The sequence below is a fragment of the Felis catus genome, chromosome F1 (assembly GCF_018350175.1).
Source record: "Felis catus isolate Fca126 chromosome F1, F.catus_Fca126_mat1.0, whole genome shotgun sequence".
Classification (NCBI taxonomy): Eukaryota; Metazoa; Chordata; class Mammalia; order Carnivora; family Felidae; genus Felis; species Felis catus.
Window position 1 is genome coordinate 25,006,632 of NC_058384.1, and position 23,176 is coordinate 25,029,807.

Consider the following 23,176-nt stretch of genomic DNA (forward strand, 5'->3'; position numbering starts at 1 on the left):
AGTGCGTCTGCCTCTGTGCCAGGGAGGCCTGCTGTTGTCCTACTACTAGATGCGGGACTAAGTGGGTGAGTTCAACTGGGCTGGAGAGGAGGGGACGGGGGGAGAGCAGAAAGCTCTCATGTGTCCAGGCTGTATTCTTTAGTCCAGTATCATCTACAATAAACTATTATGATGAGCCATATCTAACTATTTCTTAGGCGGTCTAGATCTTAAAAGAGAAGTTTAATTAACTGTCCCCCATATACACGAAACGCACATACAATTTTGAACACAAAGGTGTGTGGCATGATGGAGAGAACGCAGGACTGGGCATTATGAGACCTGAGCTCAGGTCCTGGCTCCTTCAATGACTAGCTGTGTGATTTCTGTTCCACCATTTTCTCCTCTGCAAAAATGAAGGTGATGACTCCTGAGCCATTTACCTCAAAGTGTTGTTGAAAGGACAAACTAAGATCTTACATATACTTGGTTAACTGTAAAACTCTATACAAATATAAGGCATTATTATAATGGAGTTTAGAAAAAAAAAATCCTGAATTAGGATCCTGAATATGTTCACATGTAAAGGTCTGACTGGGCCAGGGACTACCTAGTATAGTTGCTAAAGAGTAGGACACAAATCTGGATCTTCTCCCTAAGATGCAGTACTACATTTTGCTGGACACAGGTTATGAAAATGCAGTTTGCAACTGTCTTGTTAAAAGAATGAAAATTTAACCTCTATCTCTGCTGTATCAAAACTGTTAAGGTGTGTTCCCTTTGAATGAGGGCGTGGATTTTTAATATAGTAGCTATGGCATGCCAGAGATGATCTAAGACATTCTGGAATGGTAAAACAATTGAGTTCTCTTCAGGACAGGTGGTCTGGGATGCTCAAAGGCTTACTCACTAACCTGTGGATTACAGATTACCCTTGCTGTTTCTACTCTCTGTCTCCATTTCTGACATCTCATTGTTCTTTAACAACCCAACCTGCAGGAGACTGGATCAAAGGAGAGAAGATAAAATGGAGCTGGGTATGTCGTGTTCCAGACTAAAATCTGCATCACAGAGCCACACTCTGAAAGAAATGGGCTTCTGTGGTCCCTCTCACTGCTGCCACAGACATAGCACCGGGAGGCAGAAGGTGAGTAAGCAACATTGCTACTAGCATTAAACTTTGAAGCAAACTAGTTCACTGGTGCCGGCCGCATTCACTGAGCCTTGTTTTCGGAGCTGCCTTTTTCCTTCCAACCCACGGCCACAGCTGGAAGAGAAAAAGGGCTCTGCGGCAACCGGTAAAGGAGGCTCACACATGCCACATGACAAGACGGCCACGTACACTGCCCTCTGAATTAGAGTCAGTCCAGTGGTGGAGGCAGACCACTGCAATTCCCCTGTGATGAGTGCTTTGACAGGACAAGTGCACAAAGTTCTGGGAGCATGGAGGAAAGTCTCCTAACCTGGACTTGCAGGGTCAAAAAACATTTTCTAGAGGAAGTAACATCAACATCCAGGACCTGAGGAATGTAGAGGAATTACCCAAGCAAACAGGGATCAGTGGTCGAGGCAAATGAAACAGCATGTATGAAAGCCCAGAGAACACAGAGGAGTGATCACTGAGAATCAGAGTTGTGTAACACAGCGGGAACTGGAGAGAGTGGCTGGAGATGGACTCACCAGGAAGGACAGCAGGCCAGGCCTGAGGCCATGTTAAAGAGCAACTTCAACCTAAGGGCAATGGTGAGCTGCTGAAGGATTTGCACCAGGAAATACATGATCAGATTTGACTTTTATAAAGATCACTCTGGCTACTGGGTAGAGATTAGGTTGGAAGGGACAGGATTAAAAGTAGGGAGAATAGTTAAGAAGATGTGGCAATAATCCTGGAGAGATGACGGTGGCTGAACTAAAAATAGGGGCAGCCGGAATGGAAAGAAATGAGTGGATTTGGGTGAGATGGAGGAAGCAGACCGCAGTAGTAACTTGGTGACCAATGGAGAGTAAGAGGGAGCAGGAGCCACCTCTGAAAGCCTCCTCTTCTTTTACTCTGTTGACATGTTGTTTCACTGTCAAAGCTTCTTTTCCAGAAATAAGGTAGAAGGATTTAAAATAACATTCAGTTTCCTAATTTACAAACAAGTCGATGGAGCACAGAGCCACCCACTGAAATAGAGGACAGGGGAGGTTAAGCAAGACTGGAGGCAGCAGTAGAGGGCAGGATGGGGACATGAGTTCAATTCTGGATGTACTAGTTTTGAGGTGTCTGTGGGTCATCTAAACAAGAGGAAATGTCTAGTATGAAGTTGGGTGGAGTGGTCTGAAAGCCCAAGAGAGACGTCTGAGTCAGATATATAGATTAGCATGTAGATGGATGGTGAAGGTTGGGTATGGTTGAGACCAATGAAGCAAGTGTGCTGAGTGAGAAGAGAGTTGACTTTTGAGATCACTCTCAGGAGCATCAACATTTAAAGCACAGTAGCAGATGGTAGGACTACAGAGGAGGCTGTGAGGCCAGAGAGGGAGACAAGTAAGAGCATCAATATCATGGAAGCCAAGAAGGTTTGAGGAAGAATAATCACTGGTATTAAAATATGCTAAGAGAGTCATGTAAGACAATGACTGAGATGTCCATTGGCTTCAAGCTACAGTGTCCATTGGTCACTGCTGTACTTAGAGCAGTCCTGTGGGCAGGGTGGGTGGGATTGAAGATGAATGGCAGATAAAAGGTAGGATGGAAGATACAACGAGTGTAGTCACCTGCTATAACATTTGGCAAGGTGGGGGGCAGAGAATGAGGAGAAGGGGATGGAATGTAGGGTCAAGGAAGATTTTTCTTTCCTTTTTGTTTTTTTAGATAGGAGATATGAGGTTGTATTATATGCTGTTGTGGTTGAGTCAGCTGACAGGGAAAGACTGAATGTGGAAACAAGGCTGGGAAATAAGAATGGGATTCTGTGCTAATGAGAGAACTGGCTCCATACAGGAGAAAACCCGTACCCTTACTTTCTATGTGGGAGCAAATGCAAATGACTGAGTAGGTTTTAAGGAATGCAAGTTGAAAGAGTTCTGATGACTTTATTTTTTCTGTGCAGTGAAAATCACAGGTACTTGCTAAGGGGTTGAGAGCAAAGCCAGTGGGAATATCTGAAGAGAGGGTAGAGACTTCGTAAGAGCCACTGTAGAGACCACAGAGAAAGTGGACCAGAGGAAAAGAATCCTTGCTGGGCAGAAACAGGGCTGCCAAGAACAGGGTACAGACTTTGCACAGACATCTCTGTGTGGGTGCAATTTTCTACAGCCACTTCATACCCCTTTTGTGGATAAGAAAAGGGGACTGAAATTACATCAAGGATTTGGAATCTAATCTGAATAAATAGGGAAGCAAATACAGAAAATGGGGAAGAGTCAAGGCCTGAGTTTTCTATCCACAATTACCTGTAGTCATGGATAATCAAAAACTGGGAAACTAAGGAGCTGGCTTTTATTCCATTAAACAGCTGCAGTCAAGACCTGTCATGGACAGTAGCTCTCCTCCTCTCTTTCTCCCTCATCATACCTCCCTACTCTTTATCTATCCATCCTACTCGTTTCACAGTGGACAAAATGAAAAGATCCAGTTAAATGGTAGATAAATAGGACACAGGACCAGGTCTCCTGATTTCTAGTCCAATGATAGCTTCTCTACTATTTTTACACTGTGGGAGCATATAAAAGTAGGCAGTATGACTTTAAGGTAAAGAGGCCAAGCCAAACAATTAAGAAAATCAGTAAGTAGACGTCTGGAAAGTATTCCAGCAACTATACAACTAGAACATCCCCCCTCCTCCCCTCAACTCACCTCACGTTCATGCACATGAAGACTAACCATAGATATACACACCCTCAAGAAAATATTTAGCTTCTGAATGTTCTACTGCGTTCCCCCCTCCCCCTTACACATTCCTTCCATAAACAAAAAGACTCAAGTACAGATGTTTAGAATGAGGCACACAAAATTAACTATTACTTCCTGCTCTGATTCCTACAGTTCACGCTGGCTGAGGGAACGAGAGAAGGGGACGCGGGGGGGTGGGTGGGGGGGGAGTGTCTGAACAATGAGAATTCAGCCTTTGTTCACGCAGGGCCAAGCCAAGGAATTCTGCTTAAGCCTCCTACGTGGTTAAGTATTTCTAATCTTTCTGAGTAGGGGAGAAACCCTTCCTGTCTTAGAATTGGATTCAAGTACTGACTGCTGGGGAACATAAATGCCTCTCTGTTATGTGCAGCTCAGAAGAATTCCATGAGGATCTTGTGAAACAGCCCCCTTTACAGTGAGGTAATGAACGACAATGGCTATACAGAATTTTCCAGAACTTGACAATGCCCTTCCACGGCCTGAATTCAACGAAGAGAACCGGTTCATTCTAAAGTATCAAATCAGGAGTCACTGATTCACTATTGTTCTTACGTGCTAACTCCTTAGAGTCAGAAAGTGACTGTTCTCCTTGAAGTCAAACTGGACGTTTGGAGTACACAACTTCAGTAAGGTTGTGGTGCATAAAGGCAATTAGAGATGGCAGACGCTCAGGCTACTAAATGGGATTCTCCAAACAGTTAACACAAACAGGAGGTCACAGAAGGCAACTATTTGAAAACGTTTTCATTTCTGTTAGTATAACTGCTGGCTGAAATAAGAGTTCCCAGGACAACGTGTACAGCTGCGGACCAGCTGTTATTGTTCCACCTCGGCAGACAGATTGTGCAAATACGGCCTGGCCCGTCAAGATGACCCAGGGCCAAGTGAATGCTGAATGTGGGATCCTCAAGTGGACACAGATGGGTGATCAGAAAGCATAAAGGGGAACAATCACACACAGAATGTGTGGAGGTGAGATGGTGCACGGAGTTCATGCCAACCACTAGAAAACTCAGGCCGAACCACCCGTTGAAAGGCTAGTTTCTATGGCCTGAAACTCATCCTCAGAATAGGTGGTTTTTAAAAACTTATTAGCCCGCTTCTTTCCCTTAAATTTTGGTGCTCCTTTTTCATCCCCCTCTCTTGTAAATCAGCTAAATGCCAACAGTGCAAGGGGACAATTCTGTGCGAGGCATATCTAAATCAGCACAACTTACAGTCGAGGAAAAGTAACCTTCATAGCTTTGACAAACAGTCATTTTAAATTGAATTTATTGAAGCGAATGCAATGGAATTTACAATTTGAGGAAAGCATCCCTATCAAATGAATAAACAAAAGGCTTCAACAGTGCAAACTTCCTGAATACACGCAATGAGCACTTCCTATCACACATGTGCCACTGTCCCGACAGAGGCATGCTCAGATTTGTGGCGCTGGGCCATGGAGAGTTTCAATCCCAAATATACAAAGCAGGCAGATAAAGGAGCAGAGAAGATAATCATTTTAGAATTCTTTTAAAAGCTAAAATTCTGTACCAAAGGCTATTTCTAAAAGTAATGCTGTGGCTGTAACAATGGAGCTAAGGGGAAAACAGAAGTTTTGAAGTTGATTGGCATGATCTGGGGAAGACAAACCCATAATCTCTTAGGGAAACTAGATGTTTCCATAAAGTACCAATTTAAAGTTTAAGCCAAAGAAGACAGTTCCACTCTCTCCCTACCACTCCCCCCACAAACTACTGGTAACTTGGTGCTAGTGCTGAATAAGACCAAGGCACCAACCTAGTACAGCAATCCTCAAAAAGTAAAATCTTGCTGCTTGTATTACCCAACTGCAATACCCGAAAAATGCCATATACATTTTAGCAAATTAGTGATTTGGCTTAACACACTAATTAAATATGAGATCATCAGACAGCCAATGTGTGAACAGAGAGGACTCTTAACACTAGAATATCAAATAGTCTTGGACGGTACTTTCAAATAGGTGCAAATTATTATTGGAGGTCACAGATATTTTCTATCATCTAGACGTACAACAAATTTATCCTCACTTATATATCCTTATCATTTTAGTTGAAACCTTCACCAAAAGAAACAAAACTGCCAAGTAAAATTGCACTCCAAGAACTGGGCATATGCTTTATTAACCCAAACCTCATGTTTATAAGACTCAGTACCGACTCTAATTCAGGCTAGTGGGTCACAAGCATGCCTGAAATCCTTGAGCCAATCTAAAGGAATGAAGCCAGCATTTACTCCCACTCAGCCAAGCTGAGGCAAAAAATCCACTCAGCTGAACAATAGAGTTCTAACTATTAGGAAATGACTGACATGTGGAATTTAATGGAGTTACATAAAGAAAATAAAGAAGTTAATTATAACACTAAGGAAACAGAAATAAAGAGGCAATGAAATATAAGCAGCATGAAACCAATACGTTAAAAAAGTCTAATTATTAAGATATGAAAAAGAAAAAAGACACCGTAGTTTTATGGGAGGCTATTTCTTGTTCTTTGACATCCATGCACTATTAAGAATTGACTAATTTTTGTCTTTTATCAACAGAAGAATAAAGAATGGTAAAAGAATAGTGAGAAAATCTAAGGGGGAAAAGATTCTCATATACAATTACGATGATGCAATAACAGACTAAGATCGACTCTGATAAACCCTCCACTCCCCAAAGTCAAAGAAAGTTGACCAACCGTGTACTTTTATTTATTTAACAACTATTTGCTAGGTGAGTTTAAGTGAAAGTCCATCAAGCTATTTAGAATACTCAATCCTTCATTTTGCTACAATGCCTTTTACTTTCTAGTTTAATTCATAATAAACCTGGCCCTGTCTTTCCCTACATACTATTTGTATCTGTCCTCAAAAGAAGAAACAACTACAAATACTGCAAAATATGTTAAATTCCAAAATATCTTTCTCAGTTTTCACAATTGCTTAATTTCTTGCCACAGCCACCCATTAGGTCAAGGATCAGAGCCAAACTGCTCTTGATAATTCCAAGTCCAAATTCTTCCATTCATTCAACAAATATTTACTAGGCACATATTGTGGCACTGTTCTAAGTATAGGACTAGGGCAGAAAATAAGACAGACAAGGTCCCAAACTTGTAGGGCTGACAGCACAGTAGGGAGTGAAGTAGGTAAGGGATAGATAACAATCACAAATCAAAACAAAAACGTAATGCATTACATGATAAATGACACAGTGAAGAACAAGGTGGAAATCAAGGAGAAGAAGTGCCATTTAATACACTGTCACCAGAGATGGCCTCACTGACCTGGATAAGGTGACATTTGAGGAGAACGAAGAAGTGAAACAGACCTCTGGGAGAGAGCATTCTAGGAAAACCAAATGCGAATACCCCTGAGGCAGGAGAATCCTGGCAAGTTCTGGGGAATGGTGAGGAGGCCAGTGGGGCTGAAGTAAGAGTGGAAAAGAAGGAAAGTGTGGGGGATGAGGTCAGAGAAACTGACGGGAAGGAGGGATTGCCAATCATGTACGCCTTGTAGGCCACTGTAAGACTTGGGCTTCTACTTTGAATGATACGAAAACCCTCTGGAGGATCTTGTCCAAGGGAGTTACATGACCTGACTGGTGTTTTAGAAGGATCATTCTGGTTGCTTTACTGAGAAAAAACTATAAAGGGGACCACAGAGAGACAAGCAGGCTAATGAGGGGCTTTTTGCACAAGGCACAAGATAATGGTAGGTTGGTCCAGGCTGGGATCAGTGAGCGGTGATCAGATTCTGGCCACATTTTGAGGCTAGAGGGAGCCAGTTATACTGATCACATGTGAGGTGTAAGCTGTGGTGGAAGCAACTAGAAAGATGAAGGTGCCATTTATTTAGTGAAGAATATGACAGGAACAGGTGTGGGGATGGAGAGCAAGAAAATTAGGAGTTAAGCTCTGAATATTTTGAGATACTTATAAAACTTCTAAGTGGAGGTGTCAAGTTGACAATTAATGTATACAAGTCTGGGGTTCAGAAGAGCTCCAAGCAAGAGAGAGAAATCTGGAAGTCACCACCATACAGATAATGTTAAAAGCCATGGGGTTAGATTAAAAAAAAAAAAAAAACACCTAGAGAATGGATATAGATAAACGAGAGGTACAGAACAGGGTCTTGGGACATACCAACATTTAGAAGTGGGGGAAGAAAAAAAGGACCCAACAAAGGAGACTCAAAAAGGAACAGCCACTGAAGCAGAAAAAAAAAAAAAAATCAATAGAATTTCAGTGACCAAGGTTTTTTTTCAGCTTTTTAAAAAATTTCAATCCAAGTTTATTCACATATAGTGTAATAATAATTTCAGGAATAGCATTTAGTGATTCCTCACTTACATATAACACCCAGTGCTCATCCCAACAAGTGCCCTCCTTAATACCCATCACCCATTTAGCCCATCCCCCTGAACACTCCACCAGCAACCCTCAGTTTGTTCTCTATATTTAAGAGGCTCTTATGGTTTGTCTCTGTCTCTGTTTTTATCTTATTTTTGCTTACCTTCCTCTATTTCATGTTTTTTCTCCCCTTAAGTCCCACATGTGTCCTTTTGAATCAGCACTTTTGCATCCTTTGGATAAATACCTAGTAGTGTTGGGGCGCCTGGGTGGCGCAGTCGTTTAAGCGTCCGACTTCAGCCAGGTCACGATCTCACGGTCCGTGAGTTCGAGCCCCGCGTCAGGCTCTGGGCTGATGGCTCAGAGCCTGGAGCTTGTTTCCGATTCTGTGTTTCCCTCTCTCTCTGCCCCTCCCCTGTTCATGCTCTGTCTCTCTCTGTCCCAAAATAAATAAATAAATAAATAAACGTTGAAAAAAAAATACCTAGTAGTGTAATTGCTGGGTTGTAGGGTAATTCTATTTTTAATTTTCTGAAGAACCTCCATACTGTTTTCTAGAGTGGCTACACCAGTTTGCATTCCCACCAGCAGTGCAAAAGGGTTCCTCTTTCCCTGCATCCTTGTCAGAGGCCAAGTCTTAAAACACATTTTAAGAAGAAGAGAATGGCCAACAGAGTCAAATACTCCTAAAAGAATGAGAAAGATGAAGACTGAGCCATTGGTCACTGGATTCGACAACCTCGAGATTTACTGCTGCCTTGACAACAACTGGTGTGGTAGAATGACAGGATGAAAGCCAGAGAATGTGTGTGTGCGTGCACACGCATGTGTGAGTGTGTGTATGTGTGTGTGTCTCCGGTGGGGAGGGGCTGCAGGGATTGGAGACAGCTAATAAAAACAATTTTCTGAGTAATATTGCTATAAAGAAATAAGGTGGTAGCTGGAGGAGAGAAGGAAGGGTTCAAGAGGAAATTGCTTTTGAAGGTGGGGAGACAGTATGTGTTATGTTAGTAAAAACGATTCATTGCAGCAGCTGAATTTACACTGAGCAGTGAGGCTCTTTCCCGGTGTAGATAAATGAAAGTGTGTAAAAGAGACCCACTTTGGTCCATAATAAAGTTCTTTGAGACTTCTCATAGATCTCCTTCCAGAAAGAAGAAATAATGGAATGGACAAGGGTTACTGTAAGTATCTAGATTAAAAAGTTACCTGGTACCCCAAAACCACAGAAGCTCCGGAAGGATGCTCCCCAGTAGAGCCAGCCCAGGTCTAGTCTTTCCTAGACCCATAATCTAGCCCATGATAAGGACCAACTGCCTATCAGAATCACCTGGAAAACTTCTGAAAAAAATGCAAGTTGTTGAGCCTCATCTCCTGAAATTCCATTTTTAAAGGTTCTAGGTGAGCTCCCCATATCTGTATTTTTAAAAGCAACCTGGGTGAGTTTTTATGTACAGTTATATTTGAGAAATATTGCCCTACTGTAAACTCTTCTTCATCTTGGTTCTCATGCTTCAAATATTTAGGTAGGGAAAGAGTTCTGACCTTAGTGCTGCCCTGCAGAATGAACTTAGGCACTCATGAACGGTGACTGATTTTCACACGTCAGTATTTCAAGGTGAAATTTACTGCAACTGTTAACTGTGCAGGCATGAGCAGTGAACCAGAATGACAGCCATCTTTAAGACACATTCAGACGTTAAACTCACAGGGCTCGTTAAACTCACAGGGCTTGCTCACTTCACATCTGAGGAGGCTGGGTGACGACGGACCAGTTGAACCCAAACTCCCCAACATTTTCCTCCATGCCAGTTTCCTATCACTCAACTTGTATCCTCAAGGCCCTATTTCCCAGGCACGTGGAAATATACACTTCTATTTTGAGAAAACTTGCCTACTGCCAGGGGTTTTACAGTGTTGTTCTTCCCATGCAGATACTGGTCAAGATTCCCTGTAAACCAAATTCCCTATCCCCTCTGGCTTCTCTACTTCTTCCTTCCTCTTCCCAACAATTAGTAGTATTTAATAAAATGATACAAAACCAACAGCAATTCTCACTGGCAAGAAACAAATCTGGAAGCAAAGAATTAACTTCTGCTTCAGTACACTCAAAAAGATAAGAAAACACTTTTTCTTCATTGTCTAAAAGCCTAGAACTTGTTTAACCCTAGTCTGTGCCAGGTAATGTTGGCATTTTCAGGGAGGGTATTACATTCTGTTGGTTAAATACCAGTGTAGAAATATGTACTTTTCAGAGAAGAAATTTCAGGTATTAAAAATAGATTATATATACGTGTGTGTATATTTATATTTATATTTATATTTATATTTATATTTATATTTATATTTATATTTATATCTATATATGTCAAGGGGGGCCTAAGAGCAAAGTACAAGAAGTTCATATTAGTATTAGAGAGAGGGAGAGGAGCAGGGGGAGGGGAAGAAAAAAAGGGACAGAGAGAAAAGGGGGAGATTGGAGATTGAGGAATTTTAAGAACACTAAAAATCCAGACTCGATATTCTGGATTTTATTTATTTTTATTTTTATTAATATGTATTTATTTTTGAGAGAAAAAGAGACAACACAAGCAGGGGTGGGGAAGAGAAAGGGGGAGACACAGAATCCGAAGCAGGCTCCAGGCTCTGAGCTGTCAGCACAGAGCCCAATGCGGGGCTCAAACTCATGAACTGAACCATGAGATCATGACCTGAGCCGAAGTCGGATGCTTAACTGAATGAGCCACCGCGGCACGCAGATATTCCGGATTTTAAGTACTCTCACAGCATTCACATCTCATCTGTAGGGAGTGCTTTCTTTTTTCATTTCAGAAATACTTTGAGGGGCACCTGGGTGGCTCAGTCGGTTAAGCATCTGACTTCGGCTCAGGCCGTGATCTCACAGTCTGTGAGTTTGAGTCCCGCATTGGGCTCTGTGCTGTCAGTTCAGAGCCTGGAGCCTTCGGATTCTGTCTCCCTCTCTCTCTACCCCTCCCCCACTCACTCTCTGTCTCTCAAAAATATGAATAAACGTTAAAAAGAAAAAAGAAATACTTTGAGGTCACTGATCCCATCTCCTTCCACACCCAAGCCTTGGCTGACAAACTATAGCCTGCAGACTGAATCTAGCCAACCACCTACTTTGTAAATAGCTTTACTGGAACAAAGTCACACCCATTCATTTGAACTTATGTCTGCTTTCTGGCGACAAGGGCAGAGGTGAGCAATGGTGAAAGAGAATGCATGGCCTACAACATTCACTATGTGGCCCTTCAAAGAGAACACTTGCCAATCCTGATCTAAGAAATCAAAGACCATAAGAACAAAGATTTCTATTAAAACCTCTTCTTCCTCTTTTCTGCAGGGCAAACTCTGAAAATTTGGTCCAAGGAAAATTGAATTTTCCCTGTATTGCCACAAAAATATATGAAGAAAGCTTATTCCGAAATTTTACAAGATTAATAACAATTCTAATACATCTGATATAAGAATTACGTATTACTTCATAGGGAAAAAAATGCCACCTGTTTCCTTTCTGGCAAATGAACAGGCAAAAAGATGAGCAGTTAAAAAAGGAGGGGATGGAGATGTAATTCATTTTGAAAATCACATCTGTAATGACCTTTAGCCCTGGTACAGCCCACAAAAATAGATCAGCCAATCAGAAAGACAGAGGAGACAGCAGTACAGTGAAAAGCAGCACCATTTTTCCAGGCATGGAGCACATCCCAAGTGGAGATGTAATTGGAAGTAACAGTAGTGAAAGGAGGGAAATGGAGAAATCAGCTCAAACAGCAATCATCGCTGGGAGAGCAGGAAAAATGACATGTTGATAACTGCAAATAAAGTGGAAAATGCAAGTAGATCCCATTTAGATCTCTGCGAGGACCTCCCTCCATTGTCCTCTGGATTGGAATTCAGTCCTTTACACAGGCCTCCTTGTACTTCTGCTCTTCTGAGCGGATGGACAATTTACATCATGAAAATACTCTGCCAGCTGGCACTCTCTCCACAAGTGACCGATTGTAAGCAGATGCCTTCATAAGATAAGTATCAACGAATACCCCCTTCATTTTTCATTCACCCACCCTCTTTGCAGTGGAATGGAAATGCACACCCAACATACTATCTTTTAGAAACCAAAGTTTGTGTTCTTCACGTCCCTTCATCTCTCGTGGGCCGTATTTGAACTTGCTATTGTGTTCCTGATTAAATTATGCCCCCTACCAAATATCCAGTATAGGTAATCTCCTTAGATTTTTTTGAAACTTTTTTTAACGTTTATTTATTTTTGAGAGAGAGAAAGAGCACAAGCAGGCGAGAGGCAGAGAGAGAGAGGGAGACACAGAATCCAAAGCAGGCTCCAGGCTCTGAGCTGTCTTGAAGTCACAAATTGTGAGATCATGACCTGAGCCGAAGTTGGACGCTTCACCGACTGAGCCACCCAGGCACCCCACAATCTCCCTAGAGTATTTGTAAACACTCTTGCACTCCCAGATGCAAGCATCTGTTTATTCTTCCTAAAGACTCAGATTAAACATTGAAGATTCTGTAGTATAGCCTCAGTTTTGAACATTTGATGATCTATTGCAACAAAAATCAAAACTTCCAACAAGAAGTCAATCTAAATTATTGGTGCATTTAGTGTTACAGATTAAGTAGTCCTGTTCAAATATGCTTCTTTTCCAGTTAAAGCATCCTCCCTTTAATGTACATCATAATTCCAGGGGCCCCTCGGTGGCTTAGTCGGTTAAGCATCTGACTTTGGCCTAGGTCATGATCTCACAGTTTGTGAGTTCAAACCCCGCATCGGGCTCTGTGCTGACAGCTCAGAGCCTGGAGCCTGCTTCAGATTCTGTGTCTTCCTCTCTCTCTGCCCCATCCCCACTCATGCTCTGTCTCTGTCTTAAAAATAAATAAAACATTAAAAAAATTAATGTACATTATAATTCCAGAAACTTCTTTAAGTTTCTCAATTAGAAAATCATAAGGAATTTCAATGTCCCTCTCCAGCAAGAAGAAATTTTTTATGATCACTACTGAAACTGTTTTTATAAATGATGTATATACCACATTCAGTGAAGGGATGCTGAAGGCAAAGAGATCATCTCACAAATTACTTACATAGCATACTTCAGGTAGGTCGGTCACATTCCCAGCACTTCAAAAACATAAGCTTTTCTTATCTGCTTTTCCTTCTACATTGAGAGCAAACATTTAGCAGTGGTATCAGAAGAAATGTTCTTCAAATCCATCCTTCACCATATTTCAAACAGACAGTGCTTCAGTTCTCATCCGAGGGAGTATTTCACACGCACCACAATGGGACTTCTTCTACCTTTCTATTTACATTCTGGAGAGCAGCCAAAGTCCTCTCTAGCTCTCTTTGATCTGATGCCAGAGCCCTGGTACCCGACACCCACCTGGAAGAAATTCCCTTAGGAGCTCCAGGACCAAAGAGGAATTGGGAAGGAGTGGGACTGTATAAACTGTATAAATACTGTATAAACCCATCCTACATCCTATCACTCCCCAGCTTACTGATCCTTGCAAGTTACTTGATCCAGTGCAAACTCCTTAGGCATGTTATTGCAAGGTATCCATAAATCTGAACAAGTGTGCTTCATTTTATACCTTCAAACCATATCCTAAAACTCTCCAATGTAAACTAAAACTTCTACTCCAGTCTTGCCATCTTTTTTTATCCATATACCATTTCTCACTTTGAAGTTACTCTTTCCCAAGCCTACCTATCTTTCCATGTCTAGTTCAAGTACTATGGTCTCCATGACACTTGACAATTACTTTTCAGAACACCCAACACTCACTAACCAAACCACAGAATTCAGTACTTGAATATTTACTCCTTTGTGTAAGTTTCTGTTATCCTACAAGAGAGTAACTTTTTCAAAAGCAAGGAATCTATATTTTTTGGGTATCCTCTACTAAAGGATTTTTCAAGTTTTTCTGACCATGACATATAGTAAAAACAAACAAAACCCCACCTTATATTGCAGCCCAGAACACACACATACACACAGAACTAAAACTCAAGTTTGATGAAACAATATTATCTATGATGCAATTTGACATTCTATTCTATTCTCCATTTTATTTGTTATAAAATGCTAGTTACAGCTCACTAAATTGATTTTATGACATTAGGGAGTTGTAACCCACAATTTAGAAAACACAACTCTGCAATCCCTCAGGCACTGTCCTTGACACAAACCAGGTGCTCGATAAATATTTGTTTACTAAACTGACTCATCTATTACACAGCAGGTCAGAATTCTACAATGAAATGATGCTTTCTGGATACTGACAAAGTTTAAGGTGATGCCTTTTAAGACCTTGTTCCAATTATTTTAAAACCAGGGCAATATTTTAAAAAGAGCCTTTGTCTGTGGCAGCCTTTAACAAGATCAAAGGAAAAAAAATCCTTTTCCTAAAGCTAAAAGGCTAAAGATCCCATTCATCGACACGGCATCCTTGAGACCAATCCTGCCTGAACCAATCCTTCCAAAGAAGTTCTTTTTAGCAGCTCTGGTTCCAGAAGAACTTCAACCATGAGCCTGGGCTAAGCCTTCAGGGTGGTAGCAAGGATCTCCTCTCCATGGGATAGATGGACTAATGCCGGATTCTGGGGTTAGATTTCTACTAAAGACAAGACACTTGGTTACATCCTGGGAAACACAGTTCTACCTCATGCTCATGGCACTTTTTCATTGGATATCATTGGAATTATCTTTTATTTTTGCATGTTTTATTTATTTGTCCCCCTTTTCTCCCCCAGGCATGAGAGTGACCTTTTGAGGACCAGGAGGTCTTGTCTTATCCCCGGCTATCCCTTTACTTTGAGGTATGTTTTTACTGTCTTTTAAAGGGAGAAAAATATCTGACTGGTAAAATAAGCAGCAATCCTATACGAGAAAGACAGTGGCCTAAAGCTTGATTTGCTGTTTGGTTCTTCATTCCGTGATTCATTTTGTGAAAATACGCCAAAATGGACTGCGTGCCAGGCAGTTAGTTAAGGCACTGAAGATACAAGGATGAAATAAGACTCAGTCCTTGCCCTAAAGTAATTCTATATGATATATGAGGGAAGACAAAAATAATTAAAATGCAAAGTAAGACACGTACTATATTAGAGAGTAAGGAGCAATCAGACATCTGTGTTCTTCTCCCATAAAATAAAGAACTCTGACAAGACAAAGTTGAACATCCATCTAGATTCTACAATCTTGATTCTACAATCTTGCTTGATTGTACAATCTTACGTGTCAGCAACATTTCTAATGGTACCTCTCTCACCAGATCTTTTTAATACTTTTTCTTACAATGACATTTTAGAGAAATGTTAAAAATGTGTAAAAACTGATTTCACAAACACAAATGACATCAGAGACATGATGACATCAGCTGGTTTCCAATTAACTTCAGTTCTATAAAGAAGTAAATAATTTTCTGAACATACACAGTGCTTTTGCCAATATTCTGCGCTTGGTCTAGTCCTGTATTCCCAGCCGCAGGAGAATATACTGAATAATCTGCAAAGGATAACAGAAATTAAGGTTCCATTTTTAAGATTGAGAGTTTCTAATGACTGAGTACAGGGTTCTCAAATAACTGCTTCCATCTTTGGCTGAGAAAAAGAGAGCTCTTGGTTTTTATGTCCATAAAAAAATGAAGCAGTTCAATCTCCAGGCTCTAAACAAATAATCATACATCTCTGTCCACATCTAGCTATGAGGGACAAATGACACGTAACGTTTTAGATTAAGTTCTTCAGTAGCAAGAAAGAATGGATTTTCTGCTCTTGCTTCTCTCACTTGAAAAAGCAAATGTCTGGATCCCTTTGCAAATTAGCCCAATCTATAAAACACTGGAACTAAACTGAACTCCCACCACTACTTGGCTCCTGCCTTCTTCCGCAAGCCAAGAACAAAGATCCCATTGATTCACGCGTGTAGGCGGATTAGACTCGCAAGGCAGTCATGTAGCACATTGTTGCACAGTGATTCCATGCTGATAAGTCAAGGAAGCCTTCTCTAGATTTTTCCCCATTTTCCTTCATTCCACAGCAGTAAAAGTTCGAGTCCATATAACATAGGTGTGTGATTTAGCATAAAACAGGCCTGTCTATATAGTTTTAAGTGGAGAGACAGGAGTTACTTTATTTGCCTGCTTATACTCGGTACTGTTTTCAACCCTCTTAGAGGTCTCATAAAAAGCCAGATTAAGTGGACATGTGCTAAAAGTCAAACACTCCGAGTTCTTAAATGTCCAGGGAGAACCTAAATTAATGTTAATAATAATATAATAGTATTAATTATATATAATAATGAAAAATGAAAGGAAAATGAAAATGGGAAGGGGCTAAGTGGTAAAAACAACAGCAAAGGGAGAGCGTGAAGGTGAACCAAAGAGCACCAGTTTTCTCTAGAATTTATAAATCAAGTCTATAAACTTTTAGGGGCATCTACTTTCTAATTTAATTACTAAGCACATCCTAAATGCCAGAAGTAATGGAGTATATAAGATGAATGTGTTCTCTGCTGTCAAAAAGTTTACCATCTAGTGGGACCGCAAGTCAAAGTGCAACGCAAAGAAGGATGTACTAAGTTTCAGCAAACACATAAACAGGGCAGACTGATTTTATAAACTTTTAAAAACCAGTTATGAACAAATGTAGATTTTTCTGAGTAACTGATAAGATACGAGTGGGTGGTTTTGACACAATAGATCAATAAAATATATACTCTCAACTGCATTTTCTTTCAGTGCTTCTCCTGAAATCTTACTATATGAGTTTTTAGAATATTGATGAGTAAAATGCCTGGCATTTCCATTCCTAATGCCAGAATAAAAGAAGGGAGCATTGTAAGGAAACCACAGAGAATTTCTATGAATACATGTACAGATAAGGACAGAGACTAGTTCTACATACCCCATATGCCTTAATATAATAAAAGAATTTCTCCCTTAAATTTCCCTTTCAGAAAGGAAAGAACTACTTTGTATTCTAGTTCTTACAAGGCTTCCCAGTTATTGCATTTTAGACCACATATTACTGTGGGGAAATCAAATTAGCTTGAAATGACCTCAAATAATACAAGTTTTGGAAGCTTATGTAGGACTCATAATAGAAGATTTTTATTTTGTTTGTTTTTTAAGAGGCAAAGAGATTAAACCAGATTTATGTAATTATCCCTGGGAGGTATGGCTTTACTGTAAATAACAAGCTTTTTAAATAGTTTATTAGGCGGGAGAATAAGTGGTTATATTGTGGAGATCCAAAATATAAACCAAAAGGAGAAATGGGAAAGTGCATGCTAATATAACATGGATCAGTATATGTGGTTTAAAATTTCCAATGATAGCACTCTTTCACAAATTTTTAAAGTATACTATCGGGGCAGGGCACCTGGGTGGCTCAGTCGGTTGAGCGTCCAACTTCAGCCCAAGTCATGATCTCACGGTTTGTGAGTTTGAGCCCTGCGTCAGGCTCTGTGCTAACAGGTCGGAGCCTGGAGCCTGCTTCTGATTCTGTGTGTCCCTCTCTCTCTCTGCCCCTCCACCGCTCATGCTCACACTCTATCTCTGTCAAAAATAAATAAACTTTAAAAAAATAAATAAAAAAAATAAAGTATACTGTCATAAATAATTTATTCATGGAAATGAATATAATATGATCTGGGAAACTACTGATTGATGGCTAAAATGAGACTATAACGATCACTGATGTCAAAGACGTATTCAAAGAATTGGGATAAAATGGCTCCAGAAGATGTAAGAATATGGGAAACAATCCTAATTTTTTATATATGTTACTTATAACATGTAAGTTAATAAATAAAATATTTTAAATGATTATTTCACCTACGTTCCTAAAATGTTTATATATTCAAGTTGGCATAAGCCTGTTTTAAAAATCTTCTCAAAGGGAAAATGAGAAATAGCCTGATATTAGGGTTGTCTTTTACACAAATGGCAAATGGCAAATTTGCCATATGGCAAATTTCATGTTATGACTCAGAAGAAGCATGATGATAGTTCCAAGGGGATTCTGTATGAGAACAGTCCAATATTCAACAGAGCAGTACCCACACCAAAGTTTCAGTCCCAGAAGATCCCAGGACAAGTCAGGTAACATACAGCTGGTAGGCCAGCCACTCATGCAGGTGTGATTTGTACTATTCCCGTGGAGTACCTATAAGGCACCCGGGTGGAAGAAGGCCCTGCTTGAGACTTTTCCCCCTCTTCTCATTTTATTCCTACTTTAAAAAGGAAAGTCGACTTTAAAGGCAGATCAGTAACCATCAATGCAAATATAATTAAAAAGCATCAGTATAGAATCATTATAGAGCAACAGTATGGAACATACTCTTTATGGTAATAATAACATGGAGGGAAAAATCTTTTTTTTTTTTCTCTTATTTGTCTTGTACCAATTCAAAAAACTGTTGCCTTTCTTTGCTTCCTTCAAAGTCCCCTCACCATACAAGTGAAGAGCAAACATACTGGAAGTCAGAAGCAGAGACTGCAGAAATGTGAGCATTTAGCTAACTTTGCAGGAGCTGTGCGATCCAAGGCCAGAGAGCCCTCGCCCCATTTGTACCATTAACAAGACAAATGATGATTCTGTCCACATCAAGGCTTGAGCTGAGGGAACCAGGAAACTATCCTGACTTTAAAGAGCACTGTCCAAAGTCACAGTTTTCACTTCAACTCCCAGCGCTAGGATACAGTTGGCGAGATCATAATACACCCTAGTAAACAGTAACAAACCAGAATAAACACCTTTTGGGGGTCCAGTCATATGCCTAAAATGCCACAGATATTTTCATCATCAGTACTATTATAATGAAAGAACATTAGTGCTATAATCACACTAACAGCATGATTCTATTTCCAACAATGACTCCAAAACATAAGATAATTTCTGGACGAGCTGTGGCAATCTGTAAAAGAAGGATGTTGCACTTTTCTGGGGAAAACATACTCCATTACTTCTGGATATGACACATGCATGCACATGTGTGTCACATACCACAGTCAACCCTCTTACCCTGACCCTTCAAACTTCACAGTCCTTTGCCAAAATGATATCCTCGCAAGGAAGTCATCAAAAATACATTTAGCATATCAGTCTCTTTAGGATTAAAAGGTATTACTACTCTTATTCATTGTTGGTGGGAACGCAAAATGGGATAGTCACTTGAAAGACAGTCTGGTAACTTCTTACAAAATCAAACATACTGCTAACCATACAATCCAGCAATGGTGCTCCTTGGTATTTAACCAAATGGGGTGAAAACTTACATCCACACAAAAACCTGCACATGGGTTTATAGCAGCTTTATTCATAATTACCAAAACCCGGAAACAACCAAGATGTCCTTCAACAAGTGAACTGATAAATACACTGTGGTACATCCATACAATGGAATATCATTCAGGGATAAAAACAAATGAGCTACCAAATCATGAAAAGACACAGAGGAATCTTAAATGCATGCTACTCAATGAAATAAGCCAATCTGAAAAGGGTACAGATTGTATGACTCCAACTTTATGACACTCTGGAAAAGAAAAAACTATGGTGATAATAAAAAGATCAGTGGTTGCCAGGAATTTGTGAGAAGATTGTGGATGAACAGGTGGAGAACAGAGGATTTTTAGGGCAGTATCACTTTTTTGTATGATACTGTAATGGAGGTTAATTTTCATTAAACATTGTCCAAACCTACAGAATTTACAGCACCGAGAGAACCCCAATGTAAACTAAGCACTTTGGGGGATACTGACATAGTCAATGTTGTTTCATCAGTTGTAACAGATGTACCACACTGGTGGAGGATGTTGGCCATGAGAGAAGCTGTGTTTATAGATGGGGAGAGGGAGTACATGGGACATCTCTGTAGCAGCTTGACTTTGCTATTCATCCAAACCAGCCTTAAAAATAAAGTCCACTGAGAGAGCCAAAGCATAAGAGACTCTTAAAAACTGAGAACAAACTGAGGGTTGATGGGGGTGGGAGGGCAAGGAGGGTGGGTGATGGGTATTGAGGAGGGCACCTTTTGGGATGAGCACTGGGTGTTGTATGGAAACCAATCTGACAATAAATTTCATATATTGAAAAAAAAATAAAGTCCACTCATGAATAGACACTTCTCCAAAGAAGACATCCAGATGGCCAACCAACACGTGAAAAAATGCTCAACATCACTCATTATCAGGGAAATACAAATCAAAACCACAATGAGATACCACCCCACCCTTGTCAGAATGGCTAACAGTAACAATTTAGGCAACAACAGATGTTGGCAAGGATGCGGAGAAAGAGGATCTCTTTTGCACTGCTGGTGGGAATGCAAGCTGGTTCAGTCACTCTGGAAAACAGTATGGAGGTTCCTCAAAAAATTAAAAATAGAACTACCCTATGACCCAGCAATTGCACTGTTAGGTATTTATCCAAGGAATACAGGTATGCTGTTTTGAAGGGACACATGCACCCCAATGTTTATAGCAGCACTATCAACAATAGCCAAAGTATGGAAAGAGCCCAAGTGTCCATCAACGGATGAATGGATAAAGAAGATGCGGTATATATACACAATGGAGTATTACCTGGCAATCAAAAAGAATGAAATCTGGCCATTTGCCACTACGTGGATGGAACTAGAGGGTATTATGCTAAGCGAAATTAGTCAGAGAAAGACAAATATATGACTTCACTCACACGAGGACTTTAAGACACAGAACAGATGAACACAAGGGAAGGGAAGCAAATATATAAAAACAGGGAGGGGGCAAAACATAAGAGACTCATAAATATGGAGAACAGAGAGTTACTGGAGGGGTTGTGGGGGGGGGGGATGAGCTAAATGGGTAAGGGGCATTAAGGAATCTACTGCTGAAATCATTGTTGCACTATATGCTAACTAACTTGGATATAAATTAAAAAAAAAACAAAATAAAAGTCTACTAATTAAAAAAACAGCATTACTAATTTCACTTAAAGACTTGTTTTAGAAGCCAAATGAACTTTGTTATAGCCTTTCAAGGCATTTTTCATTCAAAAGTATTAAAATCTTAGAACAATGGACTGCCAAAAAGTTGTCTTATGGCCTGTTTTTAAAGTCCAAATAAAGACTGTATTGATTTAAAAAAAAAAACTAAAAAATAAAATATTACCAATCTAACATAAATAACACTAATAAAATTGTCTAGCCAACATAGATTTCCCTATTAACATAGTACCAAAAACATTAGAATCAAGCTATAATGGTTCATAGTTAGCATACTAGCTCCTGGGTCTGGGGAAAACAGAAAGAAACAAAATCTCTGGCTCCCAGAAGGCAGTACTCAACCCAGTGACTACTAGTGTAGTTGAGGGTACTCGCAACACTTCTGACCCCCAAGGCTGCAGTCTGAGAACGTGAGAAGGGAACAGGGAAGCCTTAGCTTCTACAGGAAGGTCCAGAGCAAACAACTGGAGATGGAGGAAGGTGGGGCAGATCCTCTGAGGACTCCAGGAATAAGCCACATAAATCCAGGAATTTAACCTCCTCAGGACCTACAGCTAAAACAAGTGTCCACACCTCCAGGTTTTGCCCATGTATATTTCCTCACTGTTCAACCTAGTGTTCTCAGAAATGGGTAACCAAAGATAAAGGATCCAGCCAAGAAGCTACAGAAACTATGTTGGCATCTTAAATATCACCTGTGGAAAAAACAGCCAGAAAAATAAAAACTTTTTTTTTATATTTCCATGGCACTACTATTATTCAATAAGATATCCCTTCATTATAAGAGGACTACAGTAATAGACAAAAATTTATATTTGTATTCAACAGAATTCCATGGAATCTATTATCAAGACTGTAACACTGGTTATTTCAAATGAAATCATCTGATCATCAGCTTTAGAAATTCAGAAATTTAATTCTTATCAGTCCATCAAATGATTAGTCTCTTGGGAGCTGACTTGTGCTAACCAAACTCAACCAAACTGATTATACCATAAACAACTGCATGTTTGTTTTTAAACAAAACAGTTTGGGGAAGGTTGGTTTTTTTGTTATTGTTGTTGAAATAATAAAAGCAGGTATCTGCACAGGGCAAGTCCTCACAGAAGACCAAAAATTCAAGATCAATAGGTTGCTTGGTAAGCAGAAAATTGGAGCAAATGGGAGTTGAACATTCCTAGGCAATAGTTCTATCAAGTTATAGAAAACTGCCCTTCTTTGATCTAGAGATAATTCTAAAAATAATCAGACCAGTTATCTAAAATTGGAAGACTCTCCTTCGCACAGGAGGCACAGATTAAAATTTTTACTCATTTCTCCTTTTTCAATATCCCTTGTATGTCACTAAAGCTTCTTATATTAACTGTATGTCATGATCCCCTTAATCTCACAATGTTGCCTTTAACTGTAATATAAAAATGAGTTTAAAACTGTTCCTTCTATTACAGGTTTAGTTTTATCACCTTGAATCCAGACTTGGGGATTTGAGGATCTTATCTCATTACTTGAATTTTTAGACCTAAATGCATTTAAAAAAGCAATTAACATTCCAATGTGATACATATCTTTCCAGTTAACTCCTTATCTCCAGATGCAGAAATTCACAGGATCTAGAACTAGTCAAAAATAACAAATATGATAAAGTTTCTGTTAAGAATAACCTTTTTGAACCAATATCTTTCATAATTTCAATCCACATCTAAAGTATCAAGGAAAAAAGTACATTAAATATGCAAACACAAGCAAGCAAACAAAAAACAAAATACAACTTTATTGCTCCAAATAAGTAAACTCCCAACAGATGAGACAGAAAACTGGTTAAGAGCTAGTCAACACAAGCAACAGGTCAAAGAACAACTGGATGAACCCAGAAGAGGGTATGGGAAAAGTTATTCTTGCGAACA

General features: G+C 39.9%; 1 protein-coding gene and 1 long non-coding RNA gene across 2 annotated transcripts in view; one reads left to right on the forward strand and one right to left on the reverse strand.

Moving 5' to 3' along the window:
• Nucleotides 1–23,176, reverse strand: part of LAMC1 (laminin subunit gamma 1) — a 129,373-nt gene that overhangs the window by 47,567 nt on the left and 58,630 nt on the right. The window lies entirely within an intron of this gene.
• LOC109495624 lies at nucleotides 839–7,989 on the forward strand. The gene is made up of 2 exons (XR_002151162.3): nucleotides 839–1,126; nucleotides 6,446–7,989. It is a non-coding gene; the product is annotated as an uncharacterized LOC109495624 (long non-coding RNA).